We start from the raw sequence: 17,847 nt of genomic DNA, 5'->3' as shown, positions 1-17,847 counted from the left end.
AAAGTGTAATGTAATGGAGCCAGCTGTGAAAGCACAGAATGGTACAGAACAGAATACAACAGGACATTGCCTAACATAGTGTGACTTAGTGGAACCAAACCTGAGACTGGACTGATTCGGGGTCAGCTATGGCCTCAGCTGGCCCAGGGATGACATCAGATGGGGGATAAAAGCAGGTTGTAACAGGAGTGTGTGAGACTCCCTAATGACAATGACACAATGAGATGTCCTTGGTGTCAAAGGCAGCTGAATGTTTGTCTTTCAGATCAGTTTCTTCTTGTTTTCTGGTTGTTATTTAATGTATTTATATAGTATAATTTGTTTTAATGTATAATAAGTTTTATAATGCAACATGTGCTGTTTTTTATGTGTGTGCACCATGTCTGCACCAATACATTAAACAGAGATTTGGCATATCTGATGTCTTTGAAAGCTAACCTTCTGAGACAATATTTTATTCATAATTAAGAGGGATTGGACAATGCTTGATCACACAATATGAGTTTGTTAACATAGCGATGGATCCACATTATTGCATTTTATTTCAGTCCAGTTAGTCCTACTTAGGTTGTGATTTATGTGTCAATACCTACTTATCTTATTAGTATAGACATTTAGGTAATTTAACCTAACCTGCATTCACTGAAATACCCAGAGAAAACACATGCAGTCACAGGCTGGACAAAAAAACTCTGGGGTCAGGGCCAAGGGTTCGAACCCAGGAGGGAAGTCAAATTCTTTGATCAGCAACTCTTGGTCATCATGTGTGATGAGAAAAAAGACACCGGGTCTGTGAGGAAATCTTCCTGGTGAGCACTTACCATGAACCTTCTCTCCACAGCTCACAAAAGTGACTTGTGTCACATTTATGAACATGCGGAGGCTGCAGAATGCAATATGTGCATAGAGCCGAGTATTTACGTGCCAGTTGTGCCTGTGTGGGCCTGCAGCTAATAGTATTTAGCGTCTTTAGTGCTGCTGAAAATAGAGTGTGTGTGTGTGTCTGGTGGTTTTCTGTGCTGTCGTTTCTGCGCATTTCCCTCCTCTCTGTTCTGAGACGTTTCATTAAAAACATTAAAAAATGAAAGTTTTCATAACAGCCGTATTACTAACTTCATTTCTCACTCCCCCACATTCTGAGGTAATGCAGAGCAAAGAGGGGTTTTACGAGCACTTAACACTAATGTTACACTAATGCTGCAGTCATGAGCTCATGTTGAGCCCCCCCACCTTTCACACCCAGTCCATATATATCTCACTTTCTCTCTTTCCCTGCGCACTCTTAAAGGTGTTGAACTTTGTTACGGCCTTGGCTTGTATAGTTTCCTGGCTATGACATACTGTAAGTCTAAATATTGTTGATTGTTTATTTTATTGCTTTTTAAATGTCAGAAAATATTTCCCGTTGCCAAAAGGATTTAATCTGAGCTGTGTAAGATGTAAGATATGCTTTATTTGCATTCATTTTTAAGCTAAAACCTTTATATGCATCTCAGAGTGCTTCAATTTCTGTCATTTTATATCTTGAATTTGTCTTTGCCACTTTTGCCTCTTTCTGCACTTCTATTTTTGTGGACATTTTGATCTCTGCAGTGCAATTTATGATCCAAACTCATTACTCACTCATTTTATTACCTGAGGTGACCCGTTTCCTAGTATGTGGATGGAATGCATTGTCGTTCTGCACTGTTTCCAAAGGTTACAGTGGGCACATTAGCCTAAAGCACCCCGTTGCTGTTGTCTGCTGTTGCTTTAGTATCAGAACTCGTTGTTATTTTTTACCGGGTAAACTTCACCTTTGGGAAGGTGAGGAAATCTAGATAAAAGATTTAGATTTTGACCTCAAATCTTCAGCTGTGTTGTCTTCAAGTGGAAATTTGTCTTCGCCTCAAGACAAAACATATAATAAAATACATAAAACATAACAAAAATATGCAAAACATTTTGTCAAACCCCACAAACAGGCTCACAATGTCCACGATGAAGTAATGTACATCAGTGACAGCAGCTTATTAAACATAAAAAACATACAATAATCAATCAATCCAATAATCACATTAGCGCCCAATTATCAATGGTTAAATCACATCATCACGTACCAGTATTATATGGAAGACTAATCACACCCGATTTTACAGATCATCCTGAGCATTTCATTTAACAACATCAAACTTGTTGATATCAAACCTCAATAATTTCCGAGTAGCAGCAGACTACACTGCTGAAATTATTGATAGTTGCCTTTGAATTAATTGATTCAAAGCCAGCTTTTCATTCTTTTTGATTCTTTTCCTTTGTTATTTATTCAGTGATGAGACATTTCCTGATCCAAACCTGATCTTTGTTAGTTAGCATTAGTAAACAGAGATGCGTTGAGTTATTTTTGTTACATTTAAAGAAACAAAACTGAAATTATTGGTATTGAAATTAATCTTTATTTTGATCCTTGTACACACATCATTGGTGACAAACTGGCAATTATACTGTCTTCTTGTATTTGAAATGAAAACATTTTAAAACACATTTTTCTCAAGTTCATTCTGCAAAGTCAGGCTTGCATGACTGTAATCACCTCCCCACCTCCGTCCTCTGACAAACCTGTTATGGGTAACATACTGTTTGTTAACCAGTGGATTTCTCTTCATCTTGTTCTTTTCTTTAACATAAACACAAAAGTCACAAAGCCAAACCAAGACCCAGAGTTACTTTGTGTTTGTCCACCTGTAAATCAGAGTCCTGGGTCGAAGTTATCAGCCCGTCTTAACAGGCTGTATTTATTGGCTGCAAGCGCGGCTACAGGTCCACAGGAATTCCTCAGAATTACTACAAGTATGACTTACTGCCTATTACTCTCCACACACGCACACTCCTGAGTTCACACATGAAAGTATATGAATGTAGGTGAAGTCACACACATGAACCCATGCAGAGAGCCATTAATTTTTATACTGTTTACCATTCCTGCAAAGGCCTAATCAGATGATTTACAGGGTTCTTCAGACTGTATGTATTTCAGGTTCTCCTTTTATATTAGATTCAGGTTTCTCTTACATTTTACTTTGTTTTTATAGGCCAATTTAGTACCATTGAGCTGCCCTCCCCCCTCAACATGTGATGCACCTCTGGTCCATAAAGCTTGTTTTAATAAAACTTTTTCTTTCCAATCCTGATGACAGAGGAACCACTTGACAGTCTGTATTTAGAATAACTGTTGCTGCTGTCTGAACCACTCTGTTACTTTAATACTCATGTGATGCAACGAAAGTATAAGCTTTGGGAGGATGAATGGTTAGATAGACTGATAATTGGACTGATCACTACCCCCCTAGTGGTGGCTGCTTTGAATCTTAAATGCAACAGTAATAATTTAAAAGTTGAAAATGAGCAAAAAACATCTATACAAGGCCTATCCAAAGTAAACTGATAGCTGTTATCGAGCCTTTTTTTTAATACCTGCATGGTTTAAATTGTATATAATATTCCTGTTAGCACTAAATTTGACATGAGGTGTCTGGAGATGTAAATATGCCACTGATGTAGCATATTGTCAAAAATTGGGTGTGATTAGCCTGATCTGTGAGAAGGAAAGGAGGCCCTTCTGTGCAACTTAGACTCTTACTGGATGCTAGGCTTCACATTGGCAGATCATGAATGGTCAGATGGTGTCTTTCAAAACTCCACAAAAGAGTGCCCCTCTGTAAGTTTCCTGAAGTTGGAACTAGAAAACCAAGAAGACAAGTGGAAGACGACAATGTCGCCTGCTAATTTGAAAGAAGAAAACAACTTTCTAAAGATTATTATCACTTTTTGGACAAAATATTTTTACAGCAGTGGATCTTCTGGACCTTCATCGAGGTTTCCAGGCTCAAAAGTGGTTGTTTGTTTGCTGTTGCCGTTTATTGTGCCTCCTATCAGGATTGTATCTTGAAGCGGTTTGCGTCAGTCTGTTCACGAGAATCTTAGCTTTCTAATGTGAGTGTAAAGGTAAACATAGCGTTTGTGTCATTAGACAGGAAGAAAATACCAATAAGAGGCTCTCTGATGGCCCACCTGAGGGCCGTTGGAACTGTTTGTGTGTGTGTGTGTGTGTGTGAGAGAGAGAGGCTGCCACCTTAGTGAGTGGATGGTGTATTGTTGCTATTGTCATTGTTACTGTCATGAGTGACACTGCCACAGAGCCCCTATGCCTCACTAAGAATACATGTGGTCACAGCCCCTCCTTACACGCGTCTGGTCCTCAGTGCTGTAAATGTGCAAATATGTGTCATCTCTAAAAAAAAAAAACACTCAAAACCTCATTGCTTTTCATAACTTTATTACATGTTGGAGGTACAGCTTGATGTGTTGGCTGCATCCTCACTTTCTCACCCTCATGAAAAGCTCTTTATTAAGCTCAGCAGCTTACTTCCTTCATTTTATTAAAACGTTCTTTCATAATCAACTGTGAGGGTGTTTTGTAGGAACACACACCCAAAAATAATGAAATGTCTGTGATATAGTAAAATGTGAAAATGTAATCATGATGGAAATTGTTCATGCTCCTCGCTGTGATACACTCAATAGTCCTCCAGTGCTTTTAAATGCAGTTTTGAATGCTGGTTTGTTGATTGTTTGAGTGACTTTGTATCATAGAAACACCTGGACATGCCTGCTCGCAACAGGTACTTTTAAGCTGTCGCAGGTTGGGAACAGGCAGTGTCTTTACTTTGAACTTATGACTCCAGAGGTGGGGTGCTCACAATCTTCTGCTTTAAAAACTATTTTCACAGCCTCCTACACCCAAAGAGACAAACAAGCTAACTAACTAACTAACTAACTAACTAACTAACTAACTAACAAACAAACAAATTAACTCTTAACCAGCTCTTGTTTTGTCTTATATTATTGCTGAGTGTTTGATTCCATAGTTGTTTTGTATTATCTTTAATTGTTCTTTGTATCTGTGTATCTTTAATTAATTTGCCTTTATTGCAGTTTTTAACTTTGTTTTGAAAGGTACTGAAATTGAACTTTACTGGATTTTCTTTATTAATGGGTTTTTTCTTTCAGTTTTTAAATATTTTAAATATTTTGGGTTGTTTTTAAAAAGTAAAGTAGTGTGAGCAATATGTACAAAACTGCAAGGGGACATTTGCATATGGCCAAAAGTATGTGGACATCCCTGCCCACATACTTTGTGCATGTTTGATCTGGGACTGTTTATTCGTGGTTTGGGCTTGACCCCTTACTTGCAGTTAAGGGGAATCCTGATCTGAATACAGTCATAATTTACATATTCGTGGCAATAATTTGAAAAGGGATTTTCCTTTTCTCAGCATGTCCCTGTGCACACATGGCTTCTGAAAAAAATCAGTTTTCTGAGTTTTATTAACTGGCCTGCACAGAGCCCTGACCTCAGTCCATTCAAAACCCTTTGGATGAACTGGAACGCCAGCTGCTAGCTCGCCTTATCATCCAGCGTCAGTATCGGACCTCAGTTATGCTCACATGTCTGAATGGGAACAAATCCCTGCTGTCAGGCTCTAAAACCTTGTGCAAAACCTTCATAGAAAAGTGGAAGCTGTTATCGCAGCATAATAATACACATCATTATAGCAGCATTATGAAATGAGCTGTTTAACCATCACATGTACAGTAGGTGTAATGCAGTGCATGGTTAGTTACTGGCAGCTCATACTGATCTCAGCGTCGTGGAGGGAAGCCTACTTTGTCTGTGTTTGTTTGTTTACTTCTTATCTATATGAAAGCCTCCTTTGTGCTGCTAACTCAGAAAACAACAGGAAACCTGTGAACGATATGACGCTGCACAGCCCTGATCTCCTTTTCCACCTCTGCTCCTCATCTTTGCACACGATCACACACACAAACAAACCAACACACACACACACACACAAGATACTCCTACCTTTCATGCTCACACAGTCAACAAAGACTCACTTTCTCCCCTCTTTCTCACTTGTAAACACGCATGCAGAGACCCTGTCCTCCGGTAAGATGAACATCTCTTGTCTGATATTGTCCTTATTTTCCCAGAGATCAGCTTCCTTAACGCCACACCTCTCACAATAGAGCGCCTGTCTGTGCCTGCGATAGGCCATCTCTACGGGGATAGTTGCTGAGCAACGGCAGTGAAAACATCCTTTCTCTGATGCCAAAGTGTCATGACCCCTGAGACACGGTAGTATGCAAGTGCACAAACACAAATATGTGTTGTGGGTGCATAAATGAAAGAGCAGCTACAGACAAATGCTCTAAAACGTGGATGCAGTCAAAGTTACACTGAGGGAAAGGCTAGATCTCCGCCTCCAGCAGGCTGTGTTAAACTTTTGTACAGGAGAACAGACTTATACTGACAGTGCACACAAATTAAGATAATCACAATACTGTATTTGAAAGCGCTATACGACTGATGGTTAAAACACAGCTGAACAACAGTGATGTTCAATAGATAGGAAAAAATAGGAAAAAACAGCTGCAAAAGTATTGACTCAACACCAGCTGCGCTGGCTCGGCAATGTGATCAGAATGACCCAGGCTTGGCTGCCCTGTAAGATCCTGTACGGCCAACCGCATGTGGGCGGGGGGGCAGCAGGAGGTCAGAAGAGGTGCCACAAAGACCAACAGCCTTCAGGAAGTGTCACATAGAACCTCAGGACCTGGAAGCCGCCGCTGCTCCCTGTCAGTAGGAAGTGCAGAGGCTCGTAGAGGAGATGACCAGCAGAAGAAGAGCGACTCAGGAGACACACACCCACGAAAGCCCCCACTAACGCCGCACACACATGCAAAACCTGAATGAAACTCTGTGGAGCCATCGAACAACATACTGCTGAAGGCAGAAGTGTAAAGTCTTCATCGGCTTCGATGAACTGCCAGCAAGCAAGATGTTCAGCACAAGTGACAAGAGTCATTTCAGGCATCCAGGGGTCCGAAAGTAGAAGTCAGCTTCTTTTTTCTGGATAGATCATGTTTATCATTATCAGTAGAAAAGATGAGCAGCCATGCTTCAGAAGATCTGGGTCTTTGTAAAAAAAAAAAGGTGCATGCCTGTGTAAACAATACAGTCTGAATACATTCAGACTTTTTGTTAGAAACAATCACTGACCTTCAGAGTCTGTTGCTGCATGACTGTTGGCCAGAAGCTAGAGATTACACTTTGTAGACACCTGTGAAAACATTCAGCAGTTTAAATTTGTGATTTTTTCTTTGTATTCTGGTTCCATTTTGGATAAATTAGGCTACTACGGCAAATCATGTAACCCAGTATGATGGCAAAGATGTGTAATACAGCCTCTGGTCCACCGCGTATGTGTCATGTTTCGCCTCTTCTGTGTAGGCGTGAAAAGAGCATGTCTTCACTCCATTGACAAGTTATCAGTAACAATATGCAATGTCTGGATACCCCTTTAAAATAAAGCTTGCTGAGAAACATTTCAAGTGAAAGGTTGCATAAGTTAAGTAAGGTATGTAACATTATGTATGTGGTGTAAATTGAGCTAAAACAAGTCTTCGTACGTGGACTTTTAAATGCATCAGTCCTGTTTTGCTCCCATAATTATCGCCCCCTGCTGGTGCTCCACCTTCATGCATGCAGGTGAGACAAACCGAGACACAGATGAGCTATCCTCCAGTGGACTTTGTCATGATACTAGAATGAACGGTACTGAGCTCTCATTCATGCCTCTGAGCAGTCTTCTTCTCCACAGCAACAGCAGTTTTGGCTCATGAGTATAAAAACACTAACAGCCATTTAACAAACTGACAAAAACATGATTTCTCAGACAAAAAAATCTAATGATTACAACTGATGGCCTTAACATAAACCAGTACTTCTGGAACCAGGGCCTCCACCCAACACTATTACATCACTGCTCAAGGAAAAAAGAAAAAAAATCCAAACCAAACAAACCAAAATGCCAAACGAGCGTGCTTATTACACATTTCCCAAAGAAAACCTGATTAGGCAGGTGAGGAACAGGACGACAGCGTGAGTGTTGGAACATAACACACTGGTGAACAGCTGCTAATGTGCATTAATTCATTGTTAATGGATTTTAAAAGACAAGCAGCTTTCCCCTGACGTGCACACAAACATTAGCAGCAGGTAAAAACACTCTTTTTCTCTTTCATTAATGCAGTAAACAGGCAACACACACACACACACACACACACACAGATAACCCAGACCAATGTATGCAACAGCCAGATGGAGACAAAGAAACTAGACAGGTACTGATAATAATTCGCACGAGACACCCACACACACCTGGGTGTGTTTGCAGCTGTTTCCATGGCCGCTGCTCTTTCATCCTGAATGAAGCATCTTTGTTTACTGGGACTGAAGATTAGTAGATTAGTGTCAGAGAGATACTGTTGGCACTTGTCTTGTTCTTGTTCAGTGTCACTGGTCAATGAGCAGTGTGGTGAATTTGTTGACCGTGTGCTGCTGTTTCGTTTCATGAGAGCTCAGGAAGGCGCCAGATAGAGCGACATGTTCCTCTTTAAGCTCTACAACAACGGCAACATATCAAACTGCAGAGGAAAAATCACCACGTCAAACCCGAAACCTGACACAATACCACAAAAATGCTTCTTATTCCATTGTTTTAGGTTGTTCTAGGTGTAGTTTCAAAGGCTCTCCCGTCCTGCCAAGTATAAACTTCCACAGTAATAATGTCGTAGTGTCAGATTTCTCTTTATTTGGGACTGCAGGATGTAACACATACAGCGGGATAGCATGAGCTGACCTGTGTGAGTGCTGTAGGTAAGACCAAGTGCTCACAGCTCATACGTCGGCATGGCCATTATGGAGCTTTATCGACCTCCCACCGCGAGAGACTCGGCACATCTCCGCTCATTGTAAATTCTGCCTTTTCCGGGTTTACTGTAATTTCAGTCCTGCACTTTAGACCTTGTCTAAGACCTCATGAATGTCAATCAAACATGCTTCATATTTTTGTTAACACTCGCGTTGGGAGTCAAAAGAGGCAAATTATTACTCAAGTTTATGGTGGAAATTCAACCAGATCGTCTTCGATGTCTTCTGAGGAAGCGTCTACTGGGTGTTTGACTTCACAGAATGTAAATAATTTGACACCATAAAATCTGATGCAGCAGAGCATTTGCCTTTGGCCTTGCAGCTGGTAAATAACCTGCATAGTTTGCTTTGAGTTGCTCTCACATTTGCATTTGCACCACAACCGAAGCTCCGTGCCTGCAGAAAAACAGCAGGAGACGCAGACCCGCAGCAACTCACCTCATCACATACTTGATAAATTTCACCTGTGTGCACCCACCTGCACAAAGGCACCAGGAACCCACATCCACAGCATGCATGCATCCCCTGACTCATGCTTTCTACCTTTGTTTCCACACATTTATCTTTTAAGAAGAAGATCATGTGAGAGATCTTGAAACTGTATCTGATGCACTTAAAAATCCAATTTTGATGAACATTAGGCGTGAAATGTTGTGATTTATTTGTAATGTTTTTAACTAAATATGAATCTGCAAATGTTACAGACCGTTTTAACGGCTCTGTTTTCTTTCTGTTTTACTGGGTTTATTTCTTTCACCCTCTTCCTAATTTTCTGTTTACCTTTCTTCCATTCTTTTTGCCCTTTTTATAATCCCACTCGTGTTTTCTTCCGTGTCACATTGTTTTCCCTCATTGCATTGCTGCCATTGTTGCTGCTCATTCAGCCGCTCTGCGTAATGATCTGCACATGTGGTCACCTTACTCCTCCCCTCACTATGTCACACTTTTACTTTCATCATGTCATCTCTCTTTTTGTTTTCACATTCTTCACATTTCACCCGTTCACGTCACCAGTTCGACGGCTTTGATCATGTTTTCATGATATTTTATGTTCTTAAGTGAATTCATTTATTCTCTTTGACCAACTTGTTTACTCCCTCTGCTTCATTAGACTTGAGAGCAACTGTTGTTTTGGCAGGGCTGGCAGCCGTGCAGTGTAACTAGTTCATAATGTGAATTTTAATGGAGAGATACTTCATGAGCCATTTGTTTATATTACCTCAACTCTGACAAAGCATAAACTTGGCCTGCAAGATTTCCCCAACTAATTAGACTAAATGTTACCTCCGGCGATACATTTTTGAATTAGCAGAGCCTGCGAGGAGAAGCTATGACATACGCTTGGATTTATGTTATTTGTGTTTCTCTAATTGGGAGTAAATCTGGTCAAAATCTTTTAACGTGTATCCACCCTGCCTCTTGAACTCAGAGTGCTTACATCTGGGTGTAATCTGTTAGTTTTTCTTTGATGACGACAATCAGGGGAATGATGAAACCTGAGAGTGAGCGAGGAAGGAACAAGAGATAGAAGGAGAGAAAATGAGGGAGAGCAGTAGTTCAGAAAGGTATAACAGAGGAAATGTGAGAGAAGAATGTTTTTTAACATGTAAAAACAGCTCAAATGTCCCTTTTAGAGCTTGGCTTTTAGGTAATTTTCCTGACTGGTGCTCCTTATTTCTGGGTTGTGTTTCTGTCATACAGAAATATGGCAAAGCCTAAAACAACATACATGTATACTGTGAAAAATGTCAGAGAGAAAGACAGAAAATAAAGGAAATGAGCTTGTGTGTTGCATGAATTCCTGAATTCCTTATAGGTTAAACCCAATATGTGGAACTTATTCTTTCTTTGAAGCCAGCCATCAGTCACACATAATGAAAACACAAAGAAGGACATAAACAAATCAGGAGGAGGTAAAAACATGTAAAATGAACTCTCTAATTTGAATATACAGCATGTAGGGAGGGAGGAACAGGTCTTTTTTTATGCGCCTGCAGCTGCTCATACATGTAATCACCTGGTGTTTCACACACACACACACACACACACACACACACACACACGCACACACTCACACACACACCTCTCTTCTCTCTGTATCCACTCATTTCTTTGCTTTAATTGGGTAGAGACATGTGTAGTATTTAACAAAATTACAGTGTTTGGGTTTAGGAGTGTATTTGTCTTATCGTTAATTTGACCAATCTGCCCCTTCGCTCTTCACTTTCCTTGTAGAATTTGTTAGTGAGGATCCACTGGAAGCAACAGCAACATCCATCACTTCTTGCTCATCATACAAAAGATGGGATGATTTAATGTATTCAACCTAACGCCACCCAACCAAACTTCCAGTCTCACGATTGCATCACCTTTTCTCGGTTTTTCAGCAAATCACCACAGGGTTTCAGTTGTATTTACACCCTGCTTTGCCTGAAGTTAAAATGTTCTTTTTCTCCACATGGCTGGTCAGTCCTGTGATGCCTGGTACAAGGCCTTGTGAAACAAACTGTTTGCGACGTATAGAAAATAAACTGGGGCGAGCTTTGCGTTGTGCGACATTCAGTGGATGTTTGCTGTTGAGGTGGCTGCGTTTACACATTTGATACATATTTGGGATTTTTTTCAGGCTTTTTATTATTCCAAAGTTTTAGATTTGGATTGCAACTATCAAAAAGTCTAATTTTCTCATTTGAAAAAACTGTGTGACGACTTCATTGTACAGATGTTATGTCGGTGATCAGTTAACTGGATGCTGAATGTACTTAACGGGACATGGGTGCGTAGATATGTGATGATCTCTTTTGTGGAAATGTGGACCTGTACTGCAGAGTAAAGGCTCTTATCCACCTTCACCTCAGCCAGACCTAACGCAAACAAATTGAGCAATCACGAGCTGATTCCAAGCGCTAAGTGGAGTTACTGGAAGATTAAATGTCAACATGCTCCCCACCACCTGATCCAGAGGGGGGAGACTGACGTCGGGCAGCTGTAACGTCTCCACATATGTTGGTTGTTCTGTCAAGACTGTGATCAGTCCTTTGATCCAGCAGATAGTTTCTCAGATACTGGTGTAAACTAAGCTCTTTAGTATCTGTGAGTGATACCGTAGACCCATCGGCTGGGTGGTCAGAGAACTCCCTGAAGGAGATATCAGATGATAAATGTGGCAGAAATCCTGTTTAGTTTCTGCTTATTCCATCTCATCACCTCCTTCTTGAAATTACAGCCCATGATTGAATGTCTCTCTTTTGAATCCTTTTCCTCCATCTGTTCTCAGTATTCATATTTCTGGATTTATGTGTCCCAAAAGTCTCTCAAAATACTATTTTCCACCGTGAGAGTCACAGTTTTTGCCACTTTTTTTTTCCTGCTGGCTCACTGTCTTGCTTTGTTATGTGTGTTCCTGTCAATCAAACTGCAGAACGAGGTACCAGCGTCATTCATTCCAGTAATGTTTCGGGAAGTTTCTGGTGAAATGTACTGAGCAGCCTCATTTTATTGAATGGAGCAACAGTTATTGAAAATATAATCCTTAATGTCCATGACAGGAGCTGGCAGAACATTGGTGGTGATGGTGGCTGACAGCCCCTCATCAGTGCACATTCAGATTCTGACCGTATCGTCTTATATATCCTTTATGAAAAGATGGCTATGAGTTAAGTGTAAAACTGAGGTACATACTGGACTGTTGGAGTCTCAGAAGAGTCATACGGTTTCACAACTCTTGGATCAGGCCTTGTTTTGCTCAAAACAATATGTTCCTGACATCTTTAGTTCCTTATTGGAACTAGGTGCGCAAGAAAACCTGCTTTTTTGGGTGAGTTTGTCCAAGTGCCACGTATAGTTTTACACAGCATGTCTGGCTTAAAAGGATTGTGTTGAAGGGAAGGAACAAACATAGTCAGGCCAGTTTTGAAGGATATAAACTCTGATTGCCAAAGTGACCCATTTACTCTCTCGCCTACCATCTGCCTTGCTTTCCACCAACAAAGCAGATCCCAGATCTGGGAAGTAGTTCCACTGCATGTGTCCAAATGGGGGTTTTTACCGTCTCTGTATCTACAGACCTACAGATAATAGACATGCAGTACAAGACTTGGGTTTCTCCATCTCAGTGGTGAATTTATTTATCAGGGATTTAAGCCAACTTTAGGACCACTAGAAGTTGTCACTTGCATTTATCGTTTGATTAGGTGGACCTCATTTAATTGTGATTAAGGACAATGAAAAAAAGCTTGACTTATGGACTAATGTCTCCAGTTTGAGAAAGACACGTTACAGCCTCTTTGCTATCATGTTGACCTCTGAATAACCAATCGTAACACACACAGATCAGTCACCGGCAGAATTCATTTCTGTACTCGAGACGTGTTCATGTGACATTGTTGATGCTGAAAACACGTGTTAGTGGTTACTGCATATAGGGTTTTCAGTGAGAAACAGTTTGAATCATGACGTCCTGCTCAGCACCCACTTCAACACTGACCTCCTTAATGTACCGCCGTGCTTCACAAGCCTCATTTGTTCCTCGGCTCCTCAGGGCCAAACTGCTATCGTGTTGCACTCAGTTTTTCGGCCTTAATAGCACTAATTAATCTTTCTCTTTGTTTTCCACTAATTGGACTGCCGTTCAGCTCCCTTACACCGCAATCTTTACATCATGCAAAACAATTAAGATGCCTGAATCACATTTTTTTTTTTTTTGGATCGCAGTTTTTATGTTGAGAAAGGTGTAAAGCTTTTTTCTTCCACAATACAAAAAAAGACCTTCTTACATAGGTTTCCATGGTAGCCTTCAAGTTGGTCGTGCACCAGCGACTGAATAAAGAGCAGACCCAGAGGACGCTGAGCCAAGCTGCACCTGTCAGCAATAAGAAAAAGACTTATTCAAATGCTGTCTTACATTTGAACTGGGCTGCAGAGCAAGCAAGGACATTTAGAACATTTTGAAGTTTGTCTTTTAACAGCAGAATTACACAAAATCAACCCAAAGAAAAGTTCCGTAGCTTTCGTTCATCAATCTTCGTACTTGTCACACGCATTTTCCTGTCATGGCTAAACGATGGAAATTTGAGTGTAGAGCTTGGTGACATTTTGCAGGAGTGTGGCTCTCACCACTACTTGTTTGCATCAACATGTTAAACCACATCTGACCACTGAGCATTTGTTGTTCTTGATTAAGACTCATCCCGTTGACACATGCTCCTTATTGAGAAAGAAGAAAGTATATTTATTGAAAGCTCTTGACTTTGGGGACTCCTAGTGGTAGTAAGCAGCACAGCATGCAGCAGATAGATGGAAACACAGCTAGAGGGCCTACACCCGGAACAATAATGAAAGCCAGAATATAGATCATACTGATAGAAATCATAAAGCTTTTGTACAGCATTTAAATGACAAAACATAGAACAGAACAGATCCGGGAACCATAGAAAACATGATAACATCAGAGAATGTGGGGTAGAAACATGTTTGCATGTGTGCTTTATGAGCACAGTGTGTATGTGAGTGTGTGTGCGTGGGATGTGAGCAGTTAGTGTGTGTGTGTGTGTGTGTGTGTGTGGGTGTTCGGTTTGACTTTTCATCATTTGAAACGGATGTAAAGCAGAAACATTCCCTCTCTATGTGGTCTGTATCACTCAACGCGCAGAGAACTCCACGTCTGCATGGCGAGACCACGTGCTGGCCTAAATGTGTTCGTGCATCTACGTTTTCACTCGTGTTTGTGTCTATTAGACGTGTGTGAATGTGTCGGCCTCCATTGTGGTGGTCTGCGCTTTAATTCTCTGTGTGCGAGAGTGAGAAACTCCCTTTTCTGCTTTCAGGGAGATACAGCGTGTTGATAAAGATTTGAAACCGAGCCAAGCACAAAAAAAAGTCTGCTGTTTTTTTTGTGGTTTTTTTAATAATTTCAGCTACGATGGAAACATCATTAGTCATCCAGGCATCGGCGCACATTCATCTTACTCTGGGAGAGGGCGGGCAGAGGGGCTATCATTCTTGAAAACATTTTTTCCTGTACAAATGTTATGACAACCATGTCATCTTTCACATATTTTTAATACCGCGAAGACTCTTAAATATTCCGTCGTGGGGAAGATAATCTGTTGGTTTGCGTTTCTGACAAAGTGCCAACAGTTACAACAGCTTTGACCTTACTCTGTAGTGCTGATCTTCATCCTCCCTGCTCACCTTTTTTACTCCAGCTCTTCTCTCTCCTCCACCATTCTTCACCTCCACCTCCCTGATAACTTTCTCACCTCTCATCTTCCATCTTCTACCTCCTGTTCTTCTCTCTGTCTCTCTTCTTGTTTCTGCTCCAGCTCTGGCTTCATCTCTCCACTGACGTCTTCCTCGCTCGCTCTTCTTTTCCCCCCTACACATCCTCTCCTGCAATTTTTAACTCATCCATTCCCTCCCCCCACAACCCCCCTCAACCAACATCTTGAAACTCCAATCATTTGTTCTTTACTGCAGGCCTCAGGCAGCTCAAATCAAGGGGGGATGGAGGGACAATGGAGGGAAGATGGAGGGAGAAAGTCAGAGAAAGAAACTTACAGATATAAACGAGGAGATGAAACAGAGAGAAGGAGAGGATAAGCGGGAGGCATGAAGATGAAGCTGAAACTGGAGAAACACAGAAAGACAGTAGGAGAAATGAGCATTTTTACAGAGCGCACATGTGAAGATGATTTCTCCTGGGACAGAGAAAGAAGATCTAACCACACGTTACAGATATGTAGAGAAAGGATGAGAGAAAAGCCAGTGAAGATGTCTTATTCAGAGAGACAGGAACATCAACAGATACAGAAAGAGAGAGATGCTTGAGTGAAAAGACAAAAACAACGAAAGAGAGAAAAAACATGAAAACCCCTCTTTGATCCTTCCCAGGCTGCAGCAACACACCCGGTAATCTGAGGACTTGACTGAGAACACTTCATGTGATTGGTGTAACGTTAGCCCCTGCGACCTCCCTGAGCACTTAACGAGGAAATGACCGCCACACTCTGGGTAATTTGTGCCAATTAAGTACCATGGCAACCACTGATGTGAGGATATCAGCTGTCCTTTAATCAGCGTACAGACATCATCTCGGGGTAATGCTGAGAAACGTGAGAATTTATGTTCACATATTGACTCATAAAAGCACGCACAGAGAGCCGTTCACACACACGCATGCACGCACACACACACACACACGCACACACACACACACACACACACTGTTATAATAGACATTCCCATGATGACCTCATTACAGCAAAACATACAAAAAAAGTCAGTTTTCAAAAGCCTTTGCATATGAATGAAAGTAGGGCTTTCTAGTTTAGGGTATCACACTTAACCTCAGTATTTGGGGGGGAAATTCTCGTTTGTTAATCCATCCTCTACAGGTAGCTGTTGAGATACTTGAGACTGGACCAAAGTGGCTGATGATAGACTGACTTCGCCGTCCCTGAAAACTCCAGGAAACTCGCTAATGCTAGAGGATGCTGGGAAGGTGGTGGGAGGTAAATTGCATGCAGCAGGTGGTGCTGGAGCATTGAAGGCAAGTGTGAGGTTTGGCAGGGTAATTATAGGGACCGCCGAGATAATGAGACAAGATGAGGGCACAAATGATTGGTTTTGAATTATCTCAGTGCTTCATGAAGCAGTATATGTTGCATGATGACCAAAATGATGACAGTAGGTTGTATGAAATTGGATTTTCCTTGGAAAGAAGGCATTACAAATATGCATTGAAGTCATTTGTCATTAGTCCATGATGTGTTTATAATTCATAAGGCATTATTTCATTAACAAACAGCCTGTCTCAACCCCTACACTCTGTTTTGCATAGTTTGCCTCTAAGTTGAATTTTGCTGTGAAACTGCTGGATTTCCCAAACCCAGAGGGAAATAGCTGGAAGGCATAGAATTAGACCTGCTTTACTGTGCATGAATCACACCGCGACCATTATTCAAAATGACAGTTAAAACCTCTTGGAGCAGGTTTCTAATGTTATCAAGGGTTGTTGCTGGCTCTTGTCCTTCTCCTTACTTTTCACAACACATTCACATGCCACAGGAAGCAGCAGGGTTTACGGGAAACATGGTCTTAATTTTGAGGGAAAAAAAAAACATGTTACAAGTAGCACCTTAATATACTTTATGAGAACCAACTTAACACCATTGTTCTTACACAGTAAAGCCTCCCCATGTGGTTTGGAGCTGGACGAATCCTGGAAGGGTCCTGGAATCCTTATGCTCGCTTTGGAAATCTGTTTCAGGAAAGAATGAGTAATGCTCTCGCTTCTTTCCACGCTGTGATACTCAGATGGGCGAGGCAGGTAACCCCCAGGGCAGGTAACCCCCAGCAGCTGCAGTGGAGCTGGACCCGTCGTGAGAAGAAGAGGACTATGGTTGAGGTTGTGTGATGCAGAGCTGGAGAGGAGTTTGCATGTTTAGCAAGCGTTCCCTGAATAAATGAAGGCTAAAAAGAAAGTCAGCATCCCCAGCACTGACTCATCTCTGCTGGGGCTGGTCGTCCTTGTCAGCTCATCTGGTGTCTGGTGGCATGAGGCGACGGCAGACGGATTACAATTCAGCTTTCTTGCCTGCTGTATCCCTCCTCATCCTCTGCTCCTGAGCTCTCCACATGGTTTTCATTCTCCGTGCAGGCCGCAATGTCAAAAATCTCGACATCCCTGGGAGTTGATGATCGCAAAAATGTGCTTTTTTGTCTATATTTAGGCTGCTTTTTGGGGTTTTTTTACCCACTACTAACAGCTACTTAACAGATAGAAAATGGAGAAGGACCCTCTAAGGTATTTCCAGTCTGTCTCTATCTCCTCTGTGCTTCTGTCCATTGTGGCAGAGGGGAAGTGGTTTTTGCAGTGTGGGCCATGTTGGCTACAAACACCAGAGACAGACAGATAATTACACTGTCAGAACAGAGAGATCCTGCTATTGTGCAATCTGTGTGTGTGTTCATGCAGACACATCCATGCTACTCTTATTTGTTTTTAAGTGATACAATTTGTCTCTGTTTTA

The sequence above is a fragment of the Chelmon rostratus genome, chromosome 9 (genome assembly GCF_017976325.1).
Source record: "Chelmon rostratus isolate fCheRos1 chromosome 9, fCheRos1.pri, whole genome shotgun sequence".
Taxonomy (NCBI): Eukaryota; Metazoa; Chordata; class Actinopteri; order Chaetodontiformes; family Chaetodontidae; genus Chelmon; species Chelmon rostratus.
The sequence above is the reverse complement of the archived record's forward strand: the minus strand, read 5'-3'. Positions refer to the sequence as shown.